General features: G+C 42.4%; 1 long non-coding RNA gene across 1 annotated transcript; it reads right to left on the bottom strand.

Moving 5' to 3' along the window:
- Positions 1 to 8,686: 8,686 nt before the first annotated feature.
- On the bottom strand, positions 8,687 to 13,584 carry LOC309705603. Its single transcript, XR_014276583.1, has 2 exons — positions 13,056 to 13,584; positions 8,687 to 10,065 (listed from the first exon to the last, which is right to left on the bottom strand). It is a non-coding gene; the product is annotated as an uncharacterized lncRNA (long non-coding RNA).
- Positions 13,585 to 14,824: the final 1,240 nt, after the last annotated feature.

Here is a 14,824-nt window from a genome sequence, read left to right on the forward strand (position 1 = left end):
GTAACCAGAAAACACATTATGCTGTGATAAATGCATTGCCCAAGTGTCCCCTCTCCCCACTGCTGTTCAGTGGTAGGCAGCAGTAAACAGGCTGTCAGAGGAGGCCGAGATGATGATTAGGTTTAACATTGCCTACAATATTGCCAAAGAGTGCCAAAGCACTTTAAGCACAAGCACTTTTCAGTAACTTATCTTTCTTGTAGAATGGTGCTCCAAATCAATACTGTCTGTATGGACAGCAATTCCCCCCACTCCCAAAAAGTGCACATGTAAAACTGCGGTGTTAAACGATGTTAAACTTTTGCGCTGGTGCACCTAAGAAAACAACGTTAGGCGCACCAGTGCAACCGTGGCAAATAGTTAGTCTAGAGCCCTCCCTCTAAGTCTAGTATGTAGGGGAAGGAGCTGGAGCCTATCCCAGCTGTCTTGGATTTAAGTGGGTTACACCCTGGACTACCCTGTAGGTATTTAAAATCACAATACTGTTGTGTTGGTCTTCATAAAAATGTTTTCAGAATTCTCAGAACCTTTATTAGGCTTGCCTTATGAGTTAATAGTTCGTAGTTGTACATCCTTAGATCTTTCGACAGTCCTGTCTTGCTTTTTTGTTAATATTTAAAACAAACAAAAAACCCTTTGGTTTTTCATTTTAAAGTTTGGGGACCTTGGCTATTTTTGACAAAAATAAAACTGTTATTGTAATGTATTCTGTCCCTCGGATGATTTCTGAGATATGTTATGAGTTAGTTATAGGACGGGTCATAGTCATTTGTGCTGTAAGTAATTGAATAGATCTGTCAACGAACGTGTTTATTCCTGGGATGCTCCTGGCAAAAGCTTGCCATCTAGTGGGTCAACAGCAGAAGATCCCAGAAGTTCATATTAAGGCAGTTTTTGCTCCTAGCACTCAGCAGGGAGGTCCGGTGTTTCGTGCTTCTGATGGTTCCTGCTTCTGTTTCACTTGAGATGCCATAATCTGGCGGAATGATTTATTGTACAGCTTATTAGTACCTTGTCCAGTGAAGTGATGACCTTCTTTTGTGTTTATGGAGTTTGTTACATTTACTGGTGTAAGTTAGCTGTTCATGCTTTGTTTTGCCTGTTAGCATGGAAAAAACATGCCATACGGCATATGGGATTTGCTACACTACTTGCCATGCTTTTTTATTCTTATGTTGTGACCTCGTATTGTTTTTTTTTTTTTTACATATGGTAGCAGTATTGAATGTAGCATTTATGTATTTTTTATGTACACTAAATGGACCTTACTCTTGGTCTCCTGAGTGGTCACTGAAGCCAGTTATGTTTAGCTTGGTGCACAAGCCGAATAGAAGCATTCAGCTGAGGGAAGAAGAGTAAAAAGATTGTCCTCACATCAAGCAGATTGCCAAGATCCATAGACACTCCCCTCCAGCAACAGCAGACATGTCCAACCAAGGAGACACCTTGTGGTTTTCCCAACTGGAAGTTAGGGCAGAGTGCAGATCATGCCGGTCAGGTGGCTCAGCAGCGAGCCTAAGTGGAGCACAAGCACGAGCCAATGGTGAAGCTGCTTGAGCCAGAGGAGAATGCGCTAAAAACCAAATAGACAAGGAGGCCGAAAAGGCCCGAATGGAGGCAGCAAAGCAGCGCTCTCAGCAGGAAGGGTGCTAGAGGATGCGGTTCAGGACTAAGTGGAGTCTGTGAAGCCCGCCAGACTTTCCTGCCATTATAGCCATGGGCATCGGTCGCACGCGTATGTAGATACCCACTTCTACAACGACACTAATACGGAAGACGGACAACGCAAGGCCAGACATATCAACAGCGGCTGCATATTCACATGAGTACCCCGCTAGCTCTCCGCTTGTGTGGCAGCCCAAATTTCCAGCTCCCCATTGGCCCAACCACGTTGAAGCGGCCACACTACAGCGACAAGGGGAGGTATCAGACCTCTCTGCCCTCCTCTCACGTCATGGCCTACTGATACCAGGACTGACAGTGTTTGATAATTAGCCTGAGACTCATATATCATGGAGATCTATGTTCCACAGTGCCACTGAAGATTTTTATATCTAAAATGCAGTGAAGAGCTTGATTTACTCACAAAGTGGCTTGGCGGTGAGTCTCTCCAGCCTTCTCTGAGAATTAGGGCTGTTCATAATAATCTAGAAGCGGGTCTTCAGCGTTTATGGCAAAGGCTACACAGGTATTATGGCTCATCTAAAGTAATTAAAGCTTCTATGTTCAAATGCCTACAGAGCTTTCCCAGAGTTGCTCCGAGAGACAGCTCTTTCAGGAGCTTGCAGATCTCCTTTTAGAACTCGGGAGCAATAAAAAATCGATGGATATCTGCCAGCCTCAGACTTTTCGACAGTCCAAGAGGAATAAACCCAAATGTGGAAAAGTTTCCTCATGCTTTGCAGTAGTCATGGATTAAACAAGGGTTCAAGTATAAGAAAGAACACAGAGGACACTATCAGCCTGGTTCTGCTGGAGGTTCCTTCCTGTTAAAAGGAGTTTTTTCTTCCCACTCTCGCCAAAGTGCTTGCTCACAGGGGGTCATTGTTGGGTTTTTCTCTGTATTTCTTATTGTAGGGTCTACCTTATAATATACAGCACCTCGAGGTGACTGTTGTTGTGACTTGGTGCTCTATAAATAAAATTGAATTGAATTGAATTGTCGTCAAGGAGCTTGACTCCTCCTCCAATTTGACATGCCAGAATCCACTCTTCACGTTGCAGACAGTGAACACTTTAGTCTTCGACAGATCAGGCAAAATGTCCTCAATGGTAGGCAATGGAAAATGGCTCCGTTGTAGAGCTTTATTTGAGGGTTTTGGATCTTGCCCAGCAGTGGTACTTCACACTCTTTGTCAACCACTTGAAACTCCAACCAATAGTTTCTGATTTCTCGGGTTGCGTATCTTAACTTTGCACTTTTCCAACAGCTTTATCTTACTTTTGTTGGACATCCTCAACACTGTCTGTGTGTCCTTTAACTGTGTGTGCAGGCTTAGCATGTGAATTGCCATTACATTACAGTCCATCTAAAAATTTACAATCTCTTTGCCAATCAGCATGCCTGCAAAGAGTTTAGTGGCTCTCACTTTCTCTGTGTTTATTGTATTCTGTGTGTCTGCCTCTGTAACACAGAGGAGGTCCTCGTACTCATCACTCTCACATACTGTCACGCTGTTCTTCTCTTCTGCTCTGAATGGGCCTTGCATTTAACTGCAAAGTGGGTTTCTCTGCCACACTTTTTGAATTTTTTGTCTGTATGCCAGAAATTTTTCTTTCTTCTTTTCATGTGTTCTGCCCCAAAACTTTCAGTCCACTGTGTCGCCGATCTGTTTCTGGCACACAGCTCCCCACCCTGCATGTATGTCTTCCACTGCAGCTCCTGAAATGACTTTGCTGTGCTCCCGCAAAAGCTCTGCAGCTCTCCGGTGCTGTATGCACGCATCCAGCATCGTGTTTTTCTCACGTAGCATCCTCTCCCTCAAGCTCGGGTTGTTAAATCCACATAAAATCCTGTCACAATTCAGTGAGTCCCTTGATACTCCAGAATCGCAAGTTTTTGGTCAGCAGCTTCAACTCCGTCACATAACTGTCGATTGTCTCACTGCCGCCTTGGTTTCTCATGAAGAACCGATAACGCTCCCCAGTTTCATTAACTGTGGGATTGCAGTGATCATCAAACTCCTTAATAATGTCCTTAACTGTCCACTGATCTCTTGCCATGTCGATCATTAGCGTGTCTAGCAGCTCCCTGCCACTCCTACCGACGAGGTAACTGAACAGGCTTACTTTTTTCTGTTCGCCATCTGGGTCCCCGGTCAGCTCCACATAGAACATAAACTCTTCCCTCAAGGTCTTCCATGTCCTCGACAGGTTACTGGAGTCCAATACCAGCATCGGCAGTGCTTTAAGGCCCTCCATTCTTTGCAGCAGTGCTAACTCGATTAGCCACTAGTTGCTCACTGTACCGACAGTCTTCTCCGAGAGGTTCACTCTCCCCGCTCAGCTTGCTCCGCTACACTGCTGCCACCATGTTATATTCTGGTCTCATTTATGACAGACTCCAGAATATCTGTTTCCTACCCAATGGGGTAGTAAGATTTATTAACAAGTCACGTGACTCCAATTGACTCTGCTGCGATACACAACAACATACAGCACAACGTTCTGGCCCACACACTCATTTCCTTGTGTCACACTCTAAAACGTCCGTGTAGCAACACAGCCTACTGTGGAACACAACTCAGCCTGTTTACAATAATTCACATTATTACAAAACTCACAGCCGCTAATGGTCTCAGTGATGTTGGTTTTCTCTTTGGGAAAGTCAGCCTGGCTCCAAAACCAGACATCACCATTCCCAGATTCCCACATAGCAATATTGGTATGGCCTGGATCTGGTCCACACAATGTGCTTACACATGGCCCACATACCGTAAAAGAATGACAGCCCTTTGGTGCCACGGGCCATGTGTAAGTTGTGTGCAGCCATGGGCCAGTTGCAGACACACTGGTGGTCCTGTGCTGGCCCAGAACAGATTCAGCTCCAGCCCCAGATGTCAGCCTAATGTGTACCTTAATCAAGCCATGCAATAACAACATGTGCCAGAACATAATAGGGCAAAAGAAAGATGGACTTAGTGCTTTTCTATTCTCCCGGATTACTCAAAGTGCTCTATACAACATGCCACATTCACCCATTCATATACATTCACACTCTTGACATGCAGACTGAAGGAACTGAAGGATCAAAACAGTAACCTTCCGATCAGTAGGGAACCTGCTCTGTCTCCTGAGCTACAGCCACCCTGTAGGAAGCATGAGTAAACCCTCACTGGGTTTTGGATAAAGTGTACACTCACAAACCTGTCAAACCTGCATTTGAAAGGTTGGCTACCATAGCAATACAGTATAGCAACATGGCATTTAGGTCTTCTAACTAAAATAGGAAAATAGGAATATAAACAGGGCCATCATTGCCAGACCTGGTACACATCTGGTTGACATACACCCTGCCATGACACCAGTCAGTCAAAAGTGCCAGCTTGATGCCGGATCTGGACCAGACCTGTTTTCCATGAACCTGGGCCACACAAACCAAACCACAACTGAGCCATCTATAAACAGTGCCATCTACGCCAGGCCTGGCCCATATCTGGATGACATACCACTTACCATGCCACAGTAGTGGCCGAAATGGTCCAGCAGGAGCTTGACTCTGCAATAGATGAAGTGAACTTCTACACAAACTCTAAGGTAGTCCTTGGATACATTTTTGATGAAAAGAGACTTTTATGTGTATGTGCATAACCATAGACCCAGCAATGGCATTATGTGCCCACACAGCTAAACCCAGCTGTCCATGTCACACGAGCATTGCCCTCTTAACACCTGTGTCATTCTACATAGCTCAGTGGACCCGCCTTCCTTAGGGACTCAGGCTGAGGCCAACTACAGAAAGAACACTTCGACCTTGTTAGCCCTGAAAATGATACTGAGCTGCGTCCAGTTTCTGTAAAGAGGACTGTACCAAAATCCATCCTGAGATGTGTGCAAATACTAAGTCATGTTTTGCTTGGGATCATACTACTAACTTTATTTATCGAGCTTTTCCAAGTGCCTGGTTATACTTTACCTGCTTTTGTCTGGCTGTAACTGATAGTTGGTTCAGCAGTTAATAATACCTGTTTTGATGGTTGAAGTGTACATATTTAAATGAGGATACAGAATTACAAATGACACGTAAAGTATTATATATAAGCTATTTTTAAAGTAAATAAACGAAAATAGCAGTTTATAGAATTTTATCATTGAATCAAGTTAAAAGAACAAATATGTCTTTATTCAGTGTTCCTGGTCATCTGTTCTTTTATACCTTGTTTTGAATGTCTACTATCCTCTGGGGCTCTCCTCAGCTCTTCCCAGGAGGGTGGCACAGATGCCCCTCCGGTGGTCCTCCTTGGGCTCTCGCACTCTGGGGCGTCTGGATGTCTGGGGCCTGGATCTCCTCCATGCCTGCTTCATGCCCTGGGGGACGGGGCTATGGCTCCCCACACCCTCTAGCAGATCGTTACATGTTCTACTGTTATTTACTGTTAGCAAGATTAATGTGACGATGCTGTGTTTATTATGTTGCTCTCTTTTCTTGCTTGTTTTCTCTTTTTTCTTTTTCCTCCGGAAAAATCCAGGAGATTTTTCTTTTTAAGTGCCCTTTCTCACTGTCCCCTCTCCCCTCTGTTTTTCTTTTCCTTCCTCTCTTTCTTTCTCTCTGTCCTATCCCACAGCCATGTCTGTCACGTCTGTAACAACTGAAAATAAAATAAAATAACAACAACAGGTCGATCAAATGGACCGTGACGATTCGTTTGGTAAAGTAAATCCGTTGGGTGTCTTTGTTGGTGTTCAGACAGACATTTAAAAAAATTTGAGCTATCGGGTTCTTAGACATTAACAATGGCACACACAAATGCAAGAGCAAATCATCTCTGAATAGTTTGTTAAACATAACAATGAGGTCTTGTATTGAAATGGTCTCCATAGCCACCAGGTCTGACCACTTTTGGGATGTAGTGGAATGCAAGATTGGTATCATGGTTGTGCAGAAAGCTAGCTCAACTCTTGACTCAATTAAGAATCACCAGAAATTGGGGAAGGAAACTATGTAACGTAATGATGGATTATTACACATGATCCAAAGAATGCATGCTGGCCACTACCTTTAGTGTGGCCTGATGAACACAATGGAGACAGGTGGGTGATTAAAAGATTAATGTCGAGCCTCTTGGAGTCTTCATTAATGTCAAGCCAGAGGTGGGGACTCAGAATGAGTCCCACCCACATGTGTTTTTGGGGGATGAAAAAATTATCATAAATAAATTTATGATTAATTTTGATAAATAAACCTTCCTTGTTTAAACATGTGTCATGGTGTGTTCTCCCTTTGCTTGTGATTGTTTGAAACTTCTAAAAATAAAGATAAATAAGATAAAAACACATAACAACAGACTCTTCTGATAGGTTGTATGCATGTGCTGTGTAATTGCTATGTAATTGATCAGTGGACAGGTACATTTATATAGAATATATTATAGCTTATATGTATAGTCTGTTTCTTATGTATGTTTTTGACTTGGGGTAAAATAAAACATAAGACATAAGGTTATTCTATTTGGTTTTTATTTTCCAGATGTTGAATCCAGATTCGTCATTTTCACAAAAGTGTCTTATCTTATCTGATATGTCTCTGCAAATGCATACACATATCAATATCATCGTCAGACAACAGTGACATTATTTTAATTTTTAAATAACTCAAACAGGATTTAAGAGGAGCAGTGGTGACTGGACACTGGGAAAACTACAGTGCACTTTATAAATGAACCTGTTGCTTTAATGAGACTTTGGGCAATTTGCAGTTCAAATAAATAGATATAATGATGCACATTAATTGGATTGGTACCCGTGTACCAATCTCCTCAGATGACTAAATATCAACCTCTCAAAATAAGAATATATTCAGGAAACTCGCCTAGGTTAACTAGTGATAGTCACAGACAGTTGATGGTTATTGTGAAAAGCAAATCATCTTTAAATAATCAATCCCAGGTGTTATGGGAAATGTTATGGGTAAATATGGCCACTGCTCCTTTTAAATCCTGTTTGGCATCTTTAACCCAGATCAGACAACAAACAAACTCCAGCAGCTTTGTGCTGAGGAAACGAGGTACATTTGCTTTTTTTGTGCCGAATATTGAGAAAAATAAAACATCAACACAAACTATCTGTGAACGTTCTCAGTTCAGAGATAGTTATGCACCTTCTGCAAAAGGAAACTGTAATTTAAACTTTCCACGGTTACAATGAGTGTGCAGTGTTGTCGCAGATGCTTCCTCCTCCTGCTAAGTCAAAAAACATATTAAATTAACAAAGACAGAACCAAGAAAAAAACAAAAACAAGAAAAGACAAAGACAGACATATATGCTAAAACATTTGATGCTACAGCACTAGTCAAATATTACTGTGTTATATTTGTTTAAGGCATATTTCTTTGTCATGGAATAAAATAAATTCTAAAATCATCATGAACAATAGGAGTGGAGATCTCTAGAATAACAATGAGGAAAAGGTTTTCCAGATAGTTAATTCTTGCGGTCTTGTGAGCATCGATGTAGTGACCTGTATTTAATTGCTGTTTCTGCAGTTACCTCATAGATGGGAATATTACCAGGCAAACTTGAGAAAGTTTTAAATATTTTATTGGTCAAGAGTAATAAGAATGGCGAACTGTGTTTAGATTATGTCACAAAATGTCAATGTTGAAATCTACAGTGTTTATTTCCTGGTTAGTCCGTAGTGGCTCCTGAAAAGCAAGTCTACCACAGGGTCACCAATTTGACTGAGAGCACAAAGCTCACCAGAACCGAGAAGAACACCTGACTCCGTCAGAGGTAGTAAAAGTACAGACATTCTCCATGAAGGAAACTGTTTCCAGGGCCTACTCCGTGGATCGGCTTCCTCCGAGGCGTGGACGTCTATCAGCAGAGAATGTACCTTCACCTATCAGCAGAGAATGTCCCTTAGTCTGTAACACAGTCAAATATATTCTCAAGTAATATTCAAGCATGCCATTCAGCGTGTTAGTACGAGCTCGGGAGCAGCTTGGGAGAACAAGAAAACAGAGACTGCTTTAGATTGTCTTCCCAAAGTGACTCAACTTTATTCACAAGTACAACAGTTTATATAGAGGGTAAAATTCATGAGACAGCAGATTTATCAGTTTAAACCAGTACAGACCAAGATAAGGCAGTGTCTTCCTGCCCATGGGTGAAGAAGCATCCTTTGTGTAGTGTATCAGTTCAGCTACAATTGTGATTATCTCAGCGACATATTTTCAAGGCACAAAACGAAGAGTTCTTACATTAGTGAAATCTGAAACAAACCATTTGGCCTTCAACAGGCGTCTAAAAGATTAAGAAACTAATGTAGCTGAGGGAGTGATCTCTGTGGTATTTCAACCTTGTACCAGCCTGTGATTCTCACACATCAATTCTTGGGTCAAAGAGAAAAATAACTAAAACAAAGGGGCCTTATTGAATGACAGAGTTTTCCTGCATAATGTCACTATAAAACAATATCCAGTAAATGCTACCATGGTACTAAAATACCTAACAGTTCCCCTCTTTTATTATTTTTAAAAATAATAACTCAAATAGAAAGGAAAAATCACAAATGTAATAACATAATATAAAAAGCAAATCATAAAATGTAATAGTTCACAACCTAATGTTCAATATACACATCAGGAACATCATTGGTAACATCTGGCACATCCTCAGGATCAATTTGTGCTAATTGCAAATACATTGAAGTAGCTGTACTAGTAGCTATATGGGTTATCATTGAAAATGTGGCTTGCAGAAATGTGAACAGGGTTGCACTTTACAATACGAAATAGTAAATAAAAATCCTAAGGTTAATGCAGTAGATATGATTAATAACCTAAATATATAAAAAAGACAGTTCTTTAGTCGTCTCCTGGCCTGGTCCCAGGTTCGTGTGATGACAATGGGCATTTCATTTTCTCCATTATCAGGATGAAACGAGTCTATCTTTATCAGGTTAGACATTGTGTGGTACTCTAGGCTTTCTGTTCCTGCTGGATGTTCGAGTACCTTGTTGTTGTTCAGGCGGGGGATCAAAGGGCTTTCTGAGTCTTGGCTCTTTCAGGCGTTGTGTGTTAATCAGTGATTGTGTGTGTGTAGGTGTATTGGATCCGGGCGCTGGCTCGCCTGAGTCGTCATCTATAGGTGTATTGAATCCGGGCGCTGGCTCGCCGGAGACGTCATCTACTTGATCCGACGCCTTAGGTGGTTTGGTGGGGCTGGTCTTAACCCTGCTGGCATGAATCCACTGAGGTTGTCCGTCTGTGAGGATGCTGGTTCTTCGTCACTGCCAGTACAGTCTGGGGCTGGAACACGCGCGGCCTCCCAGAGTGTCCTTGGTTTTAGTGACTTCTCCAACACGCATCTCCTTGTCTCCACTTGTGGAACCGTGGAGGGGAAAGGCTGAGAGAGACAAACTTTCTGATAGTTATTATTCAGTTTTTCTACCAGGTTGTGAACATCAGTGGACAATGCAATATACATCACCTTCTACTAGCGGTGCCCCTCTGGAAGCTGACCATGGTGTTGGAAATAGTCTTATTTCAAATGGAAATAATTTGGTTACTGCAGATGGAGTCATAATGTATGAAATGGAAAATCTGGTTGTGGTAAATGCTGATGTTTTGCTTTTGGTTTTCCTACATTAGTTCGTGCACATGTTAGACAGGTTGCTAATATGCTTTTACTGCATGTGATGTTTTCTCAATTACAAATCTTGATTTTATTGCCCCTATTACCCCTCTTTGTCCGACATGACTCACACAGTGAAAATGTCGGGCAAGGACTGGCATCAGGGAATATGGGAGGGCAATCAAACCCTTAAGATTTTGTATAAGCCATCTCTGTCATCTAAGGTACAGTCATTATTCTCCCAACAGGTGTAATCACATGCAGAGGCTTGCTCTTGTATAAATTTTAAATCAACATTTGTTTCTAAATAGTCTGGGAGTGTAACAAGTGGCAGCTGTAGGGGCACAGATAATACTTCCTGCGGAGGTGGGAGCTGTGACGCAGCTGCAGCCTTGGCTGTCACGTCTGCTAAGGCATTACCTGTTGCTTCGTCTGTGTCAGCTGTACTGTGTCCTTTCGTTTTTACAACTGCAACGGCCGATGGTAGCTGTATAGCCTGAAAAAGTCTTTGCACAAGATCAGAATTAGCAATTTATTTTCCATCAGCAGATCGAAATCCTCTCTGTCTCCACAATGTGCCAAAGTCATGCACAACGCCAAATGCATAGCGGCTGTCTGCGTAAATTGTCACATGCTTATCCAAATGTAGCTCACAGGCGCGTATTAAAGCCATGAGCTCTGCTTTTTGTGCTGAGTGAAATGGTAATGAGTGAGCCTCTAGTATGATGTCAGGCACTGTTACCACCGAATAGCCACAAAGAAATAAGTTGTCATTTGGTTTTGAACAGGACCCGTCCACATAAACCGTGGCTGAGTCTGGGATAGGTGTTTGCTCTAAATCTGGACATGGTGCTGTGGATTCCTGTATACGTGTCATGCAGTCATGATCGTCAGGGTCGTCTGAACCATCCTGTTGGTCAGAGGAACACAGCATACGAATAAGTAAGTGTGCTGGCGAATTGGGTGTGCTGCTTGCTTTTATAGTGAGATTTGCTGTTGAAGTCAGTGTAGCTTCATAACCTGAGCGACGTTGTGCGGTCATGTGTTGTGTAGTTATGTTTGCTAGAATGGTCGTGACCTGGTGATTGGTGTGTAGAATAGTGTCATGTGAGAGTGTGAGCTTCTCGCAGTCCCTTATCATGATAGAGCAAGCTGCTACTGCTCTCAGGCAGGCCGGCATTCCCTGAACAATTCAGGCAGCACCTTTGAGTGGCGGAGGTCAGCGCTCCCTTTAATGCATTGAAAGAGGCAGTCATTTCTGTGGACCACAGTATTCGAGGAGGCTTGTCTTTTTTACAACAGTCACGCAGAATGTGGTCATGAAAAGAACAGTCTGGTATCCACTGTCTGCAATAGTTCACCATGCCCAGGAAGGACAACATTTCCTTCTGTGTAGTGGGACGAGGGACGGAGGTCACAGCTTTGACCCTGTCTGCAGTCATGGAACGTTTTCCGTGAGACAGTGTGAATCCCAAATATTGAACAGAAGTCTGACAGTACTGCATTTTCTTTGCTGATGCTTTGTGGCCAGTCTTTTGGAGGTGCTGGAGAAGCATGTGTGTAGCAGTTTGACATAGTTTTTCACTCGGAGCACAGAGGAGGAGGTCATCCACGTGTGGATCAGGGTGCAGCCCTGGAGGAGTAAAGCTGTCCAGGGTAGCACAGATCACCATTGAGAAAGCAGCAGGGCTGTCTATCATGCCTTGAGGCAGACGAGTCCAAGTGTACTGCTTATTTCTATGTGTGAATGCAAATAACGGCTGTGTGTCTTCATGCACAGGTACTGAGAAAAAGGAGCGGAGCATAAATCCACCACGGTAAAATGTGTATGCAATGCATGTCAATATGCTGTGAACATCTGAAAGGAGAGGTGGCAGAGGAATGTTGACTGCATTAATTTGCCTTAAGTCTTGTATGAAACGCCATACGCCAGGTTTGTTAGGCTTTGGCACAGGATTGACAGGAGTGTGGGCTTTATTACTCCTGTAGTCAATAAATCTCCTATCATGACATCTAGGGCTGCGGCTTTTTCCGTGGAAATGGGATGCTGCTTGACATATACTGGCTTGTTGTGTTTTAATAGGTGTACGTGATAAAGTGTACAGTCAATAAATCCTATATCATTCTCACTTTTAGACCACAATGTCATATTCTGGTATTCAGCTGGCAAGGTAAGTGCAGAAATAGTACAGTCGATAGGGTAGGTTAGATCTATGTGACGACATGGTGTAGTTATGTCATAAACTAGGTCTGAGTTATGTGACAAAATCACTGTTTGACCTTAGAGAAACAAAAGTGTGGCTCCCAGTCATGGGATTACCTGGTAGTGGCGTCTGTACACGTTTTTTTTTGGCACAGTGTGTGACATAGAGTACCGGACAAAAAGGATGTTGAGTTCATTCTCTGCTGAGGGTCCAGCTGACACAGAGGATGTTCCTTCTCCATCATGTCGGTACATAGGGCAGAGAAAACATAAGCTGTTATCAGTGTCAGCAAACATTTCACCCTTTATGTTAAATGAAATACACAAATTCATTTTTGCTCTGGGTGTCTGCGGCTGCTGGAAAACTGAGCCACAATAAAAACACATATCTCTACTTTTATCCTTCCGTCCTCTGAAACTTCCTTGCTGTGCTGGAGCGGGTAATCCTGCATACATTAGTTTCTCACTTTCCTCTGAGCCTTCTACATCAAAATTCAACTTTATCTTAACACTTTTAGCTTTCGTGGTAGTATCTGCACTGGCCTTCAGTTTTACTGACCTGTTTTCTGGCGATAATCGTTCGGGATAGGGCTCCGGAAATAAATTAGAATGCATTGAACTTACAGTCCGTAAGTTGTAAACAAAGTCAGTCACATAAGCACTTCCACACGTTCTGGATACGTGATCATGGACGTCTTCACCGATTCGCGGACGTGGGTTACACGTAACCGGAAATGGGAGTTGTACTGAGCCGTTATTTGAGACTTTATTTTGTATTTTATTAATTTTTGGTTTTACAGGTACTTTAGATTTTTTATCGGACCTGTCTGTGGTCTTTGAATAATTCTGACCCATGTTCAGTGATTTCCAGAGGGGTTTACACGCTAGGAGGATTTAGGTTAGTATTTATTTTTGCTGTGGCACACCTGAGGTTACTTGATTTTTTGCTAGCAATTTTATCTTTTTAGTGAGCAACTTCTCACTTTTTAACGAGCAACTTCTCGTTTTATGACCCCAGGCAACTTCCTGTGTCCTTTCTGCTGGTGAGCAACTTCTTAGTTTATGACAGCAGGCAACTTCCTGTGTCCTTTCTGCTGGTGAGCAACTTCTTAGTTTATGACCCCAGGCAACTTCCTGTGTCCTTTCTGCTTTTATTTACAAAACAACAGGCAACTTCCTGTGTTTCTATGTGGGCCACTAAAGAAGGCTCCTCAGTGTATCCCACTTGTTACTATGTGGGCCACTGAAGAAGGCCTCGTCAGCGTATCCCGTTTCTATGTGGATCACTGAGAAAGGCATAACACAGTCTTGTAAAATAAAAGACGAGTGCCTACCTTCGTCAGGATCCCACTTCTCGACACCAAAATTGAAGGAAACTGTTTCCAGGGCCTACTCCGTGGATCGGCTTCCTCCGAGGCGTGGACGTCTATCAGCAGAGAATGTACCTTCACCTATCAGCAGAGAATGTCCCTTAGTCTGTAACACAGTCAAATATATTCTCAAGTAATATTCAAGCATGCCATTCAGCGTGTTAGTACGAGCTCGGGAGCAGCTTGGGAGAACAAGAAAACAGAGACTGCTTTAGATTGTCTTCCCAAAGTGACTCAACTTTATTCACAAGTACAACAGTTTATATAGAGGGTAAAATTCATGAGACAGCAGATTTATCAGTTTAAACCAGTACAGACCAAGATAAGGCAGTGTCTTCCTGCCCATGGGTGAAGAAGCATCCTTTGTGTAGTGTATCAGTTCAGCTACAATTGTGATTATCTCAGCGACATATTTTCAAGGCACAAAACGAAGAGTTCTTACATTAGTGAAATCTGAAACAAACCATTTGGCCTCAACAGGCGTCTAAAAGATTAAGAAACTAATGTAGCTGAGGGAGTGATCTCTGTGGTATTTCAACCTTGTACCAGCCTGTGATTCTCACACATCAATTCTTGGGTCAAAGAGAAAAATAACTAAAACAAAGGGGCCTTATTGAATGACAGAGTTTTCCTGCATAATGTCACTATAAAACAATATCCAGTAAATGCTACCATGGTACTAAAATACCTAACACTCCACTTTAAGCGGAAGAAGAGATATTTTTGTTAAAAACATACTCCAGTAAAGGTACTGATTTAGTATCTTTACTCAAAAGTGAAATAGTATAGTCCTTGAAGTGTAACTACTCAAAGTACGTAATCGTTCTCCATCTCTGACAGAAGTTAGCTCTCATTCTTTCCTCTCCCTGGAAATACAGCAGCTGGACCTTTATCTAGCAACACACTGTGCAACAAATTACACAGGAACTAGAGGTGGGCAGATTGATCCACATATAGA

Source organism: Aulonocara stuartgranti (genome assembly GCF_965226115.1).
Source record: "Aulonocara stuartgranti genome assembly, chromosome: 1".
In the NCBI taxonomy this organism is placed as follows: domain Eukaryota; kingdom Metazoa; phylum Chordata; class Actinopteri; order Cichliformes; family Cichlidae; genus Aulonocara; species Aulonocara stuartgranti.